This window comes from Palaemon carinicauda, chromosome 5 (genome assembly GCF_036898095.1).
Source record: "Palaemon carinicauda isolate YSFRI2023 chromosome 5, ASM3689809v2, whole genome shotgun sequence".
Taxonomy (NCBI): domain Eukaryota; kingdom Metazoa; phylum Arthropoda; class Malacostraca; order Decapoda; family Palaemonidae; genus Palaemon; species Palaemon carinicauda.
The window spans coordinates 22,944,355-22,959,367 of NC_090729.1; the positions used below are offsets into that span (position 1 = coordinate 22,944,355).

A 15,013-nucleotide genomic window follows, 5' to 3' on the forward strand; every position below is an offset into this window, starting at 1 on the left:
ATCGATAATTCATGTCATATCCTTTAAGTTTGGCATATCGTTTTCTTTATCGACATAGAAAATTGTTTGCGGTAAATGGATTTATAGACTTGGATACTCGTTTGCCCTCTACACAAGGATTAAACTTTAAATTTCCTTATTAGATATGTCAAAAATAAGGCACAGGAATATTTTTCCAAAATGGAACCCCCATTGTAACGGTTGCAGGACATGATAGAGGTAAGTCTCCCAGAAAATCTGTGGTGTCTGTATGTTTTCTCTTTTACCTAACCTTTTCACTTACGTTTTCGCCATTTATTCTGTGGGCTGCACTGACGATGACGTTACAACATGCGCGTGAGTAGATTTTGTATTCTCTCGATCTTGGTTGTCGATTACTGCGTTTATCTAGCCTTGTTATTTCCGACCCAAGTAATAATTGTCGTTCATGTATATGAAAAAATATAAATCAACCTTTTTTATCTAAACAAAGAACATTTACTGAAGTGTCCTTCAATTTTTCAGGCGAAGAGTTTGCATGAGCGTTTGTGTAAAATTGTGTGAATTCTATAATATATGCTCAGAGTACTTTTTTGCACATTCTGATATATATCTATACAGTATGTCAATATGCCGAGGGTACTTCATTTCATGAACCAACTATTGATTATTATTTGCATTCATTCCTGATATTAAAAATATCATTCATGCTACTGTCACAGAGATTATTTTCAGTCTTTTAAAAGTATAAAAGGTCGCCCATGAATGGTAAAGGCCAGGGACATTGAAAATGCCCCTAGAAACTGAACATAAAAAGAAAATGATCAGCATCCAAATCCCCTCTCTACCCAAGCTAGGACCAGGGAGGGCCAGGGAATGACTGCTAATGATTAAGCAGGTAGATCTATAGGCTCCCCAAACCTCCTATCCATAGCTCACATAATCCTTAAAAGAGTCGCTTATTATTCCATACTCATTTCCGTTCAAGTAGCCTTCCTGGGCCTACTAGAACCATAGTTTCACACAGTGGTAAGAGGTCTTCTTCTTTTTGAGAAACATTAATATGCGCAATGAGATATTTGACAGGTCAAGACTAATCCCTCTTTGGTGGAAGGTTGATATGCCACTTACCTAGGACTGATCCTCCACCAGATTCTACTCAGGATAATAATGCACGAGGATCAAACGTAAACTTTAAGCCATGAGGTTATCAGTCTTGTCAAATTTCACTCAGTCACGTCGATTCATTGCTTAAAATCCTTTTGTCTGCTTACAGTACTATTTAATAACCACACACACATTATCATATATTAATAGTGTTTTTGTACATATAAATTTTATTGACATTTCGCGAAAAAATATGACAAATAAACATGTTATTCTAATAATCAATTAACGATTCTCTCTCTCTCTCTCTCTCTCTCTCTCTCTCTCTCTCTCTCTCTCTCTCTCTCTCTCTCTCTCTCTCTCTCTCTACTACTGCTACTACTACTACTACTACTACTACTACTACTAGAACTACAACTTGGAAAAGAATATGAGAAACATCTCCTTTTGTTGACACTCCAAGTATTCACGACTCAAAAATATGTCTGTTTTCTCTCCCGAAAATTTTTGTTTATGAGACTACTCAAAAAGATCAGAAAATATATATACCAGAATTGAGATAATACAAATTGTCGCAGGACTGACATGTTTACCCGTTTCCGGCTAATCCATGCCTAAATTGAAGAAAAATCTCTTATTTCATTGACTACAGTAGATTAGAGTACGTCACTTCTTTATACACAATTATGTATCTTCATTATCAACAAAAATTAAATGATCCTTTACTCCACTGTTTCAGATATTTTTTCTTATTGTTATCCACTTTCTTACACCACATTGGCTACATTATCTATGCTTCCTCTCATTTTGATTATTATTATCTATTCATATTCATTTATCATACCTTTGCATAATATAATAACCTTTAGATGGCAATAGAGGAACCGAAGGCAGTAAAGAGAAATTCACCCATTCAGCATGAAAATACTGTTAGAATGGACTGAACGTAAGTTAGAAGTTTCAACTTATCACGATTAAATTAACTGTTGCGCCAAAGCAGACCTTTTTTCGATACATTTGCAGTTCCCAAGTGACGCATACGTTAAGAGCATCCTTTTTCTAAACCAAAGCATTGAGATGTGAGGATCATCCTTGTCAATTTTCTCTTTGCTTTTACCAAGTGTGGATTTGGCTTTCGTGCAACTCCAAGATATTGGACTGTTAAAGAAAAATTATTAGAGAGAGAGAGAGAGAGAGAGAGAGAGAGAGAGAGAGAGAGAGAGAGAGAGAGAGAGAGAGAGAGAGAGAGAGACGGGGGGATTATAGTTTAAAATTAGTCTATTCCTTCGCATGTGTTAATTTCGCTGCCGTTCCTCTAAACTGCAACAATCACCAACTATAGATCTTGACTCAAGTGAATGTATCTTATGAAAGAAAGCAACTTGGAAAAGAACTATCTTTAAGAATTCAAAAGTAGACGTGATGTTAAGGAGATAGACAGATTCTTTGCTCCTCTGTCAGCTCATCTACCAATTTGAAAGAGAGAGAGAGAGAGAGAGAGAGAGAGAGAGAGAGAGAGAGAGAGAGAGAGAGAGAGAGAGAGAGAGAGAGGGGGAGGGAGAGAGAGAGAAATCTAAAGAACTATAATAATGGAAAAAAAATTAAAATCTATAAAATGCAAGCACTATCACCCTTGTGAATGATGGATGATATCATTCATAGTGCTGATTCACTTCTTTGAATTTGTTCGTAAATATTGATGATTGCAAAAAAAATATGTATTGCATCCTAGGATCCGACCTCTTTATTATGTTATTTTGTTTATTTTGTTATTCATTATCATAGATATCCAGGAATACACTGTTTACAATAAATATTGAGAAAAGTGTGTATATGACATTAAAAATCCCTGAAAATATCAATTAACTGGGACAAAAATATCCCTTTCATTATTGATCAACAACAATAAATCAAGGTTGTCCTGATCGAGCCTGCTGTGCAACCTTCATTTAATAAATTTGAGTTTTGAAAAAAACTCACATTTTACTTGAGGATTGATGAATTAAATCTATACAAGCTTGTAAGTGGGCTGCAGTGGAGATTATGTATCTGAGGAGCAGTAAAGGAATATAGGATAGGCATTTGACGAAAGACCTTTTAGCCAAAAAAAAAAATAAATAAATAAAAAAATAAAAGATTCATTCATTTCTTCTCTGTCAATGTCAGAGGTGAAATTTTGATTTGATTTTTTTTTTCGGTGAATAAGTGAAAATTCCAAATGTTCTTTACATTCGTTTTTGCTCTCAACTTCAACAAGGCCTGCTACAGCTTGCATTCGCTCGTCAGGGGCTCTTTTCTGATAGACTGAAATTTTTTAGATCAAGGAAGGCGATAAGTTAACACCTTCGAATTGTCTCCTTATTGATGATGATGCTGCATAAAGGATTATGTCAATGATAGTGAAAAGGGATCTGCTATCAAAATGTATTTATAGAACAATGGCCAAAGTGCCTGTCAATCATAATCATTGTAGAGTATAAGAATCCAAGAATACTTTGTTAGTCTGAAACCATGATTTCATCGTTGTTGTTTTAGATTTGGCCAGGAACGGGATTTTGCAAGCTTGGAGCCCGCTGGTGTTGGTTGGTCTTTTAGGTTTATAGGTAATTTAGGTTATGGGATAATCTGCAACTTTATTTTGTTGGCGGTTTGGGATAGGCGGTTGGTTAAGGATGATCACCAACTTTTATTTGTAGGTTCTTTGGGATAGGATGTGAGTCAAGGATAATTAGCATCTTGCTTTTCTCATCTTAGAGGCGCCCTAGCCTCATCTTGGCCAATGGAAAGGAAGAAGGTGACGGAGGGGAGGAGAGATCCTGCACAAAAGAGCCAACTGGCTTCCGTCGTTTAGTTGGAGAGAAAGAGGTACAGCAGTTAAGTCCTAATGAGTAGAAGGGCTCGTGAAGGAGTTGGGAAAGGTTTAGTTAGAGATATTGGTATAGAAGTAAAAAATTACTTTTAGTAGCTTAAGCTTTAGTTTTTAAGATGAACAATAGTATAAAGTTTCAGCTGAGTAGGAGAGAGCTGAAAATGAGAAATTGGTTAATGAATGTGAGTGATAGAGAAAGGGTGAAAAAAACATTCCTGTACCTGTAAATACTAGAACCAAAATAGATAAAAAAAATCAATTTAATTATTTATTGCGGTCATTAAGACGTGTAAAATGATTTCAGATTTATTGTTTGGTTAGGAGAGCTTCCTGAAACTTCACTAAAGAGAGAAGGGAGTTAAAAAGTGGTTAAGCATTGTTCATGTTAGGTTACTTAAGTTCTAACTGGTGCTAGTATCACGTTATCCCCGAGGAGGGTAGCTGCGGAGAAAGGCTGAGAATATATCAACATTGGCAATAATTTGTTTTACAATTGCAATCACATTTACAGGAATGTTGGGGTTGGAATTCTGTCTAAGTAGAATCGTTTCTTGACATTTAAATAGGTAGTGTTACAGAGGTTCGTCAGTTAGTTATTGAGAGTTGTTGCACGGTCTTCCCGGCATTTCTTGTACTGCTGGGTCTTCGTCGCTATCAATGATGATTTACCATTTGCACAGATATCCCAGTCACCGTCTGCAAATAATGACTGCATCTTTGTGGAAGATGTTTCTTACAATTGGATACGGGATTAGGTTTGTTACATATTTATTCCTTTTTGCTGATCTGCTTCCATCAAAGAAGTTTTGCCTAACTTCACAAGTCTTTTACATTTAGCAAAAGGCTATCTTTTGATTCTTGATGGTTATCAGTGAAGGTTGGAGTTTGATACTGATTTTCTGGCACATTAGGGGAGATTCGGATAGGTGACCGCCCTCGTCATTGCCAGTGATTAGAGTGTGACTTGAAATCCAATTTTGGATTATTTGCCAGGTGTTGCTACCCTGGACGGGTAACGCTGGGCATCTATAACCAGGACGCTGCGCAAAAAAAAAGTTTTTTAAGAACTGCGCAGATGGGGTTGCTATTAGTCTAAATGTTAGCCCATGAATTGGCAGTTGAGGATACGCTCTTGCAGATGTTGGACGTGCTGTAGCTGCTGCTCTGTTCATCTCGACGCCATAACAAATTTTTCACGGGTATACCGGTCATTTATGACCCAGCGTTGCGTTGCACGTGAGTTTAGTGAAAGTCAAAGTTTTTATATAATTTATTATAGCATAACTGTCATTATATGTGTGTTACTGATATTTTTATACAACTTTTGTGAAAGATTTACCAAACTTCTAGAACCACCGGCAGCCAGCTGGCATGCTTCTAGAAGGAAATATGGTGGATATTCTGATTTCCTAATTTTGATGTTTTTTTTTTCAGAGCATGGCTTCTTCGAACGCACTTTAACGAGGAAGACTCGTTCATTAACCTTCCAAAAAGTAAGAGTGAGGAAGAAGAGGATGCCCCACATGAGGTTGATGAAGACCACGAGGACAATGGGGTATTTCACTTCTATGCTTCGAGATTTTATTCAAGCAGGTCCAAGGTGTCCCCCTCAGCTTCGACAGCTTCGACAAGTTCCCACGACCCTTGGCCCGCTTCCAAACATTGTAAGAAGTCTAAGCCTGTGGTCTCCGATGTTACTATGTCTGTCAATATTATTGTGAATAATTTGGAAATCATGCCAGCAGACGAGGAAAACTTTTATGACCCTGACGACCCCCCTTCAAGACCCTCCACGTCCCATGATATGTCTCATGACATATCATCAGGAAAAGGAAAAGGGGCCAGTTGCATGGTGCAGTAGGAACTACTTTCAAGAAGCTGAAAGAGGAGTGTGTCAAGGCAAGGGATGGCACAGTTTGGCAACAGGATCCCAATCTAGACCTGCCTAGATATGATACCCATTACATGCCAAGGGGGAGTTCCAGCACCTTAGTACAAGGCTTTACAAAGCCCTGTGATTTCTTTGCTCTCTTCTTTGATGACACAATGATTGCCACCATTTGTGTAGAGACCAACCGGAAGATAGAGACTCTGAGACCACAAGTCAAGAAGGCTGACAGCTACACATTTGGGGAAGTCTCATCGGATATGTGGTCTTTGCTAGATGGCTCTCACGTCTACAGAGCTGTCATGACTGAACACCGGTTTACCTTCCTTCTACGAGTCATCCGCTTCGACGACAGTACCACTCAACAGAAACGTCACAAGACTGATTTGGAATATGCTCATCCAGCACTGCAAGGAGAACTACAAGCCTGGATCTCATATAACTGTTGATGAGCAGTTGATTCCTTTCCGTGGACGATGCCCTTTCAAAATGTACATACCAAACAAACAAGCAAAGTAACTAAATTTATGACATAAATAATTTATGATAATACTTGTTTTATATATATGTTTGTGATATATTTTGTTTATTTATTTTCATTGTTATTATTTTTAATTTTATTATTCTATTTAGTGATTATTATTTATTCATAGTTGCTATACTTTTACCAATAGATTTTTCTTATCTCCAGGTATGGCTTGAAGGTGGTCATGGCATTTGATGCTGACACGCATTACATGATCAATGCAATCCCTTACGTGGGCATTGGGACTGTTGAGCTTCCGAAGGGGGTGACGTTAGAAGAGATTTTTACTATGGAGCTTGTTCAGCCATACCACAGACGAGGAAGGACAGTGACAACAGACAGTTGGTTCACCTCCCTGCCCTTAGCCCTGGTGCTGAAGGATGTTGGCATGTACCTGGTAGGGACCATCAGACAGAAGCCCTATATTCCTCAGTGTGTCATCAATAAGAAGATGGAAGTTGGCTCTTCTGTGGCTGCATTCTCCTATGCCCACAATGTCACCTTGCAGTGCCAGAGGGTCAACTCCACCTAGTGGGTTCTTCTGCTGTCGGCATTCCACCACTAGCCTTCAGTCATCGAGAACTACAAATCTGATATTCAGATGTTCTACAATGCAACTAAGGGTGTAGTTGATTGCTTTGATCAGCTATGCAGCATCAGTTCCTGTGCAAGAAAGACGAGACAGTGGCCTCTAGCATACTTCTTTGGAATGCTCAACATGGTGATGGTAAACTCCTATATTCTGTACACCGACAACACGAGTCTTCCAAAGAGGAGTAGGCGGCAGTTCTACAAGGAGCTGATGGAGGGCTTGTGCTACGAATGGGTCAATCGTAGGTACAGGCTCTTGACTTTTCTGTCTCGGGATCTGAAACATATCATGAGAATAACATTCAATCTTCCTGAAATACCACAAGAAGCAGCGTCCTGGAGGTTGGAAATGCGCACAAGATGTTACATGTGTCCCAGCAACACCCACAAGAAAAGCAGAATTTTTTGTGTCCATTGTCATAAACCTGTCTTTGCCAGCCACAAGGTTATCTGCTGTGCCAATTGCAAAAATGTCTAGGTAAGACACCACATATTTTCTTTCATGTTGCAGTAAAGTTTTGAGAATATATCATTTTCATGAAAATGTGTTCATTCGGGGTTTACAGATTCCTATTTTCCTAATTTTTTTTTTTTGCTCAAAGTTATAATGTATCATCTGAAAAGATGCACGTAGAATTTCAGTCAAAAGTAGTAATGTTCAGTAAGCCTAATTGCCTCTTGAAAACCTACATAATAATAGCTTGTTCCTCTTCCCACAGATGCTGCCTGCGACATGCACACCTCCTTTACCTTTGCTTGCCCTGTGACCCGGTTTTTATCGTAAGTGCTATAATCTTGTTATATTCCTGTTCCTTATGGAATTTACTATAGATTATGTAATATTCAGTTTGATTGAGCTCGTTTATTGAGAGTTATTCAGCACTTTCTAAGAAAAAAGTGGTTGATAACTCGGCCCTCTCAAATTTATTGACCCTTAGCGGATATATTTTTTGTTATTTTGATTATTTCTTACTTAAAACTGACTGTACCTCTTCTATAAGGGTCCAGGTGAAATTTTAACGAAATATAACACTATTTAGTAGGTCAAATAACGTCTTGAATGCTTGCGTTCATTCACGCTTCTAATCAGTTGTTTTTCCTCCAACAGCTGCTGCCTGCGACACTCGCACAACCTCAGACTCTGCTTGCCCTTGTGACTCTGTTTTTATTGTAAGTACTATAAACTTGTTATATTCTTGTTCCTTATGAAATTTTCTATAAATTGTGTAATTTTATTTGTGATTGAGTCCATATGTGATGATGTACCACATATTTTATTTGAAGGAATTGCGTGAAAAATCATTCCTAAAAAGGTGGTACTATCATTTACTTGTCTTTTTCAAACTAAAGTGCACAAATATATAATCTTTTTTTATGATAATTGTATTCTTAGATCATATACCAATATATTACATAACGTTCAGTAATTTTCATATGTATATAATAGTCATTTGGTAGCCAATAAAAGGATAATTTTTTTAATTCACGTTTTTCTCATGCTTTCAGCTCTCTCAGTTTTCGACGAATTTGCTTCAGATTTTCCCCAGAGCTGAAGACACCACCTGGGATGAAGTCCTGTGGAGATTATGTAATTATTTGAATTCTGTGATTTTCTTTAATTTTTTTACTGTAAGTGATTAAAAAATCAAACTTATTTTTTTGAAATATTTAGTAAAAATATTTTTTCTATTCTTTGTTTGATTTAAACCACAGAGTAGTATTAAGGGTTGTTGAAACCAATAAACCAACCCCTAATTGTCTTTACAACTTATTGGTAAATATTTTATAAAATAACTTTTTTACGGCCGGTCATATATGCCCGGCTTTACCTTAATAGGTAACGAGATTTACCGTTACCTGTCCAGGGTTAAGTTAATGAGGTATGTCTAGGTACTGTATTGCTGTAATCAAGTAGACATTTTTAGTGGGTTCTTTGTTGCAGAGAGCTAGAATGGCTCCTCTCGAGTCTGTATGGATTGTTTTGTTTCCTCCATGTAGACTGGCAGATTGTTCTAGGGCTTTGGCAATTGCCTCTAGCTCGGTATGTAGCGTGGAGACGTGGTTTGAACACCTCTAATATTCTCTGTAGCCTAATGGCGAAACGACTGTAGCTGCTGCTACAGGGATATCATGATTAAGTGAGCCATCAGTATAGCAGATGTTGGGGGCTGAGGTGCTGTTGATTGCATTTGTGGCTGCTATTGAGAGTGGTTCTGGTATGCAGAGAGCTCTGCTTACTGCTAGAAAGATGATGAAGTTGTACTGTATTAGGTCCGGAGACCATGGAGCAGGAGTGATGTAGCCATCGTTCTTTTATTGCCCATATCTCTTGTAGGCTTCATTTTGCATTTGCAGTCTTCAAAGTGTGTCCAGCAGTCTCTTTACGTGTGTCTTTGCTAGATCATTCTCCTACGCCAAAGGGAGGAGTCTTTTAAGTCTGTTGCTCAGAGGACAGTCTCTGTTTCCTTTGATTGACTTAAATATCATACTGCAGCTTCTGATGTCGATCCTAGCTGATAGGGAAATTAGGTTAGTTTTGGCTCTTAACAAGTGGAGTCTAGTGCACATTGTAGAGCCTCTGATGAGTCTCAAGGCATTGTTTTGAACCGCTTCTAAGGAGGCTTTTTGAGTTTCGCTCAGTGATGCAAGCGTAGGTGGGGCATAATCGATGTGAGATTGAATTGCTTAAAAGTAAAACAGTCATAGGAGGCTTTTTGATACTTCTTGTTTGAGGGAGTTCATTCGTTTCATGACTGAGAGACGATTTTTTTTTTCTCTCTGAGGTGGGTTACTTTGATGACAAGTGATAAAGTCTAGTTGATGATTACTCCTACATACATGAATTGATTTACCCATTCTATTGGTTCGCCATTGAGAGTGAAATTCTGAGGGTTTTGTGTACATTTGATGGCCATGGCTTTGATCTTGTTGATGTGGATTTTTAGGCCAATGTCTTTGCATTTGGCCTGGATCATGTCCTGTGCCTTTTTGGTGGTTTTACATTAGTGTGCTTTGTTTGGTCAGATAATACTTGTTTCACCGGTATATATGAAGATTTTCACTACGTTTGGGAGTCGTAAAGTGGCTTGATTCTCCATAAGTAGGCTGAAAAGGTAAGGGCCTAATATGGCCCCCTAGGGCGTTCCGTTTTCTAGTGGGATGAATTTGGAGGCTTTCCCTTGAGAGGTGACTCTGGGTTCTCGTTTCTGTGTGTATTTCCGAGTCCCTTCCATTTTTTTTTCTACAAGTGTGAAGAGAATAGCTGGGCATTTGGCTAGCTCAAAGGATTTCTTGAGGTCGAGAAAAATGAAAAAGGCTTTTTTGTCGTTGATTGTTGTGAGAACATTGTTTATACATTCTTGAGTACCTATGCCCTGTCTGTATGCATAAAGGCGAGGATACAGTGGGCCTATTTTCCACCGAAGTCTGATGTGTACCATTCTCTTAGCTACTTTCTAGGTGTAGCTGATTAAAGGTATGGGTCGGTAGGTGTCTTGCTCTTTGGGTTTTGGGATGGGTTTCGGTGTTGTGGATTCCACGTTATTGTTCGGAGTCTTTCACTCTGTTCTCTTGATTAAGTGTAAGTACACCAACTTCGTGGGGCTTCCCATGATCCTTAGCATACTGTGTGTGATTAGGCCGGCTCCAGTGGCAGTGTTTTTTCTGCCTTTTGCGAGAGCCATATTGAGTTCTTCCATGGTGTAGGGTTCGTCGGTGTTATCTGTCGTGTTGCAGGAGGCTTCAATAATGTTGTTCCTAATTGGGAGCAGTGTTCTCTGTATATTTATGGTTTACAGAAAAAGATGTGTTCTTTTGGCTAGGTCATCAAAGTTGTTTGCAATTCTATTTGCATCTGTTTATGGGTCTCGGAGGGTGTCTATGGGTGTCCTGTTTTTATTTTTTTTCCAGAGATCTTTACTAGAGATGTGTTGTTGTTGATTTCGTGGCACCGTGAGTACCATTTGCCTATTTTCACTTCCAATGTTACCTGTAAAGAATGTTTGGAGATTTCAACAAGTAGAGGATGAAGTTCATCGGCTCTGTGTCTTCTGAAGAGCTTTCTGGTTCGGTTGATTCTTGCATTCATTTCCTTGATGTGGCTGTTGTAGTACCAGGCATCGGTGTGCTTTTTTCAAGAATAATTTTCCTGTGGCATAGGTATACTGGCGGTGGCGTCAAGTTGTTTATTAGAATCCAGTGACATGATGGAGATGTCACTTTGATAGATCTATATACATTCATGAGCCTATTCTGTCACAGATTGCTCAAATCTTGCCTAGTTTGCAAAGCTGGGTTCCACCTTTGGGGGGTTGAGGAGTAGATGGGTATCTCTATAATTCGATGTCAATTTCTATAGCAAAGTGATCACTTGCTAGCACAGATACAGTCGACATATAGGACCCCCTTGGATGGTGTTTGACAGGAAGGTGAGGAATAAACGACTGCCCTTTAGATGGGTTGCTTCTGACACATTGTTAAGCAATGTCATGTCTGGATATTCTTGCTGTAGGGCGTGCAAGTGTCGGCCTGTCTAGTTTGTTTCAAATATTGACTTCAAAAACGGATAGTGGGCGTTGAAGTCACCTAATATGATCGTATTATCCTTAGAGGCGATGGTAACAAGAACTCTGCACTGATGCCTTTGTTTGGAGATTTGTAGATGTTGTGGGCTGTGAGGGTTGTGGCTCCCAGAGACACCTGGACACTATGTATCTCTACCTCTGGTCCATAGTCGATGATTTGTGCTCTTTTTGAGGGGATGTTATTCTTGATAAGAGTAGTTAATCCTCTCGTTGTTGGTGTTTGGTACGAAGTATACAATTTGTATTCGGAGAATGAGAACGGTGTTTTCTCCCTTACCAACGTTTCCTGCACCACAATAATATCTGGATTTTGCACTGAGATTGGGATTGTAGAAATGTAAACTTGTTTCTGAGTCCGCCGGAACTCCATTGGACCACTTTCACTTGGTGTTGTTGAGAGTTTCTTCGTTGTTGAGTGTGTTTGTGTCAGGAATGGTCACTGGAGGGACTATGAAGAGACTAGGGTTTATGGTTCTTGGGTGGCACTGATGAAGACAAAATCCTCCAGGGATTGCTGTGAAAATTTAATTTTATAATCTTTTAAAAATTTGCTAAGGACATTACATATGATGGCTATGAAGGCCCCATGGGGCAAGTGATGGGGCCAAGGTCAGTCCAATCAGTGGAGGATGGTTTGAAGGGAGTGGAGGGGTGTGAAGGGCATGGACAGCCGCTGACAGTGGGGCTAAGGAGGCTTGGAAAGTCACTTAAAGAATTGGTGGTAATTGGTGTGCGGGTTACTGGTAAGGAGGATTATGGCTAGGTTTGCTTAGAGAAAGTGGAAGGGATGGAATGAGAGGTGAATCTTAATGGTGAAGGGGTAGAGGGAGTATAGAAGGGGGCTCGTTGTGACATTGGAGGAGGTTTTGGGAGACTTTGAGCTTTGGGTTCTATGAGAGGACGTGGAGAAGAGAAAAGTTCAGGGATTTTATTTAGGGGTGGAGTAGTGGAGATCTGCTCTCTGGAGGTAGGCAATGCGATGGAATCATGTTGGGCATCTCTTCTACCAGGCATGGTAAGGTCCTCGGCAGTTGGAGTACTTGGCAACGGTGTGTTGCCCGGCCTTAAACTTGGTGATGCAGTGTGGTGTGTGGTGCTGTCTGCTGCTGCAAACCACACAGACCTCGGGGCGTGTGCAGCATCTCATGTGGTGTCCAAACTTCTGACACTTGAAGCATATGCGGGGCTCTGAGAAGTATTACTCTGTGTGGAAGGTTCCCCAGTAACTGAAGGAGATGTGTGGAGGTCGTTGTCCCTTGATCACTGCTTCTGGCTTGTGGGATTTTCTTTCTGACTTTCCCTCGATTCTCTTGGTTTAGAGAATGGAAGGGTGCTCAGCACTTGTTCGAGTGGCAGGTCCAGGTGGCAATTGATCATAATGGTCATTGGCTTATCAGAGGGGTAAAGTTAATGGACGTTCTCTTGCTGCACTAGGAAGTCCGTGGTTTCCTGGTTCTAGGCAGAGAAGACGAGTTTTCCTCGATGGTTTGACATAATTGTCATCTCTAGTTATAGGTTCCTGGCCTCCATTGTGGCTATGGAAGCATAGGAGGTCGTATTGGGGTCAGGAGTAAGCTTGATTCTGGTTGACTGGGTAGACGTTCTGTTGGTGGTCTGTTGTAGAGGTGGTTGATGAGCAGGAAGAGCTGTGGTATCTTGATGGTCCTCTATTTATGCTTCTGTCTTACTGATCTGATTGTAGTTCTACACTGTCTCTACTTTGTTCTACTCATGTGTTTTATGGATGTGTCCCATGGCTGGTTGGGTGGAAGAGCTGGGTCTTTTCTTGTGACTCCGTAAGGTGAGGCATCATGGCTTCATGATCCTTTCCTTCTCCACTCTAATATGAGGGGAATCGTAAAGGATGGAGGGGGACAAACGCCTGTCTGCCATCTCAAATACACGATGGTAGCCAACAGCTGCTTGTCGAAGTAGCATTTAAGTGTGTTTTGTTTCCGTTTCAATAACACAAAAAAGGGTGCTAATGGCGCAGCTCAAATTTGCTAATTTGCATACGCCAACACTGGTTGTTTACTCCATGGTCAAACCACTGAAAATTTCAGTTACTCTGCAAACGAGTGAAATGCGTGAGTGGTTTTATCGGTTTCATGTTGTAAGCAGTATGTTATGTTACACTTGAATATAAGGAATATTTGGGGATCCTCACATCATATAGAATTTAGTATGCTTATGAAATGTATGTGCTTCGATAACCTGCCCAGAACAACAAAATATGTCAATAATCTCTTTCTAGTCACACATGGTGAACAGCACAATTGAATATGCTGCTTTTTGGGCACCGGTATTCTTTCACAGGGACGATAGCAAATTGTCGATTAGAGATTTTACTTGTATATTATCTTGATATGTGTTATCCTTCCTATTGAAAGGGAAATAAAAAATCCTTAATCATTAACACTGTTCACATGGATATACATTTTCTTAGAAAATTATCTCTATGGCTTTGATCGAAAAATTCTGGTTATATTCAAAGCTGATGTAATATGATGACGAGAAAAACATAAAAAAATATTTTATGAAAGTTGAAATAGCATTCTCCTGGATTAGCCAATATTTGTGTTCTATCTCTCTCTCTCTCTCTCTCTCTCTCTCTCTCTCTCTCTCTCTCTCTCTCTCTCTCTCTCTCTGGTAGACCTATGACGAATTATATCATAACCTAAAATGTTATTGTTCTTTCTAATACCCTCTAGATAGTGTTTAGTAATAAAAGGGGGTTTTATTTTGTTTGGAAATATATCTTATCAGCTATCATAGATTAGATAAAGTGATATCTAAGAATAGTTAAAGAATGAAATTAGTGTTATACATACTGACGTCTAAAGAACAAAACAAACAAATACATACACATAAACACATCTGTATATATATAAATATATATATATATATATATATATATATATATATATATATATATATATATATATGTATGTATATATATATATATATATATATATATATATATATATATATATATATATGTATGTATATATATATATATATATATATATATATATATATATATATATATATATATATATATATATATATATATATATATATACATACATATATATATATATATATATATATATATATATATATATATATATATATATATATATATATATATATACAGTAGATATATATATATATATATATATATATATATATATATATATATATATATCTATATATATATATATATATATATATAAGTGGTTATTACTGGTCTTTCTACGTAATTAAAATCAAATTTCAATTGAAAAGTAAGATTTTTAAAACATCAAAAAACATGAATTGAGAAAAATTCCAAAATATCGAAATATAGAATCACGAAAGGAACAAAATGTAGAAACAACCGTAAAGCAATAAGAGTACAGGAAATTCTTCCAGGTACTGAGGATTATTTGTCTTAAGGAACACCGTCAAGATTGTTTCTAGTTCTAAGG

The 15,013-nt window shown here is 38.3% G+C and overlaps 1 pseudogene; it reads left to right on the top strand.

Annotated features, from left to right (window-relative positions):
• Nucleotides 1-5,392: 5,392 nt before the first annotated feature.
• On the top strand, nt 5,393-7,438 carry LOC137640431 (piggyBac transposable element-derived protein 4-like; annotated as a pseudogene).
• Nucleotides 7,439-15,013: the final 7,575 nt, after the last annotated feature.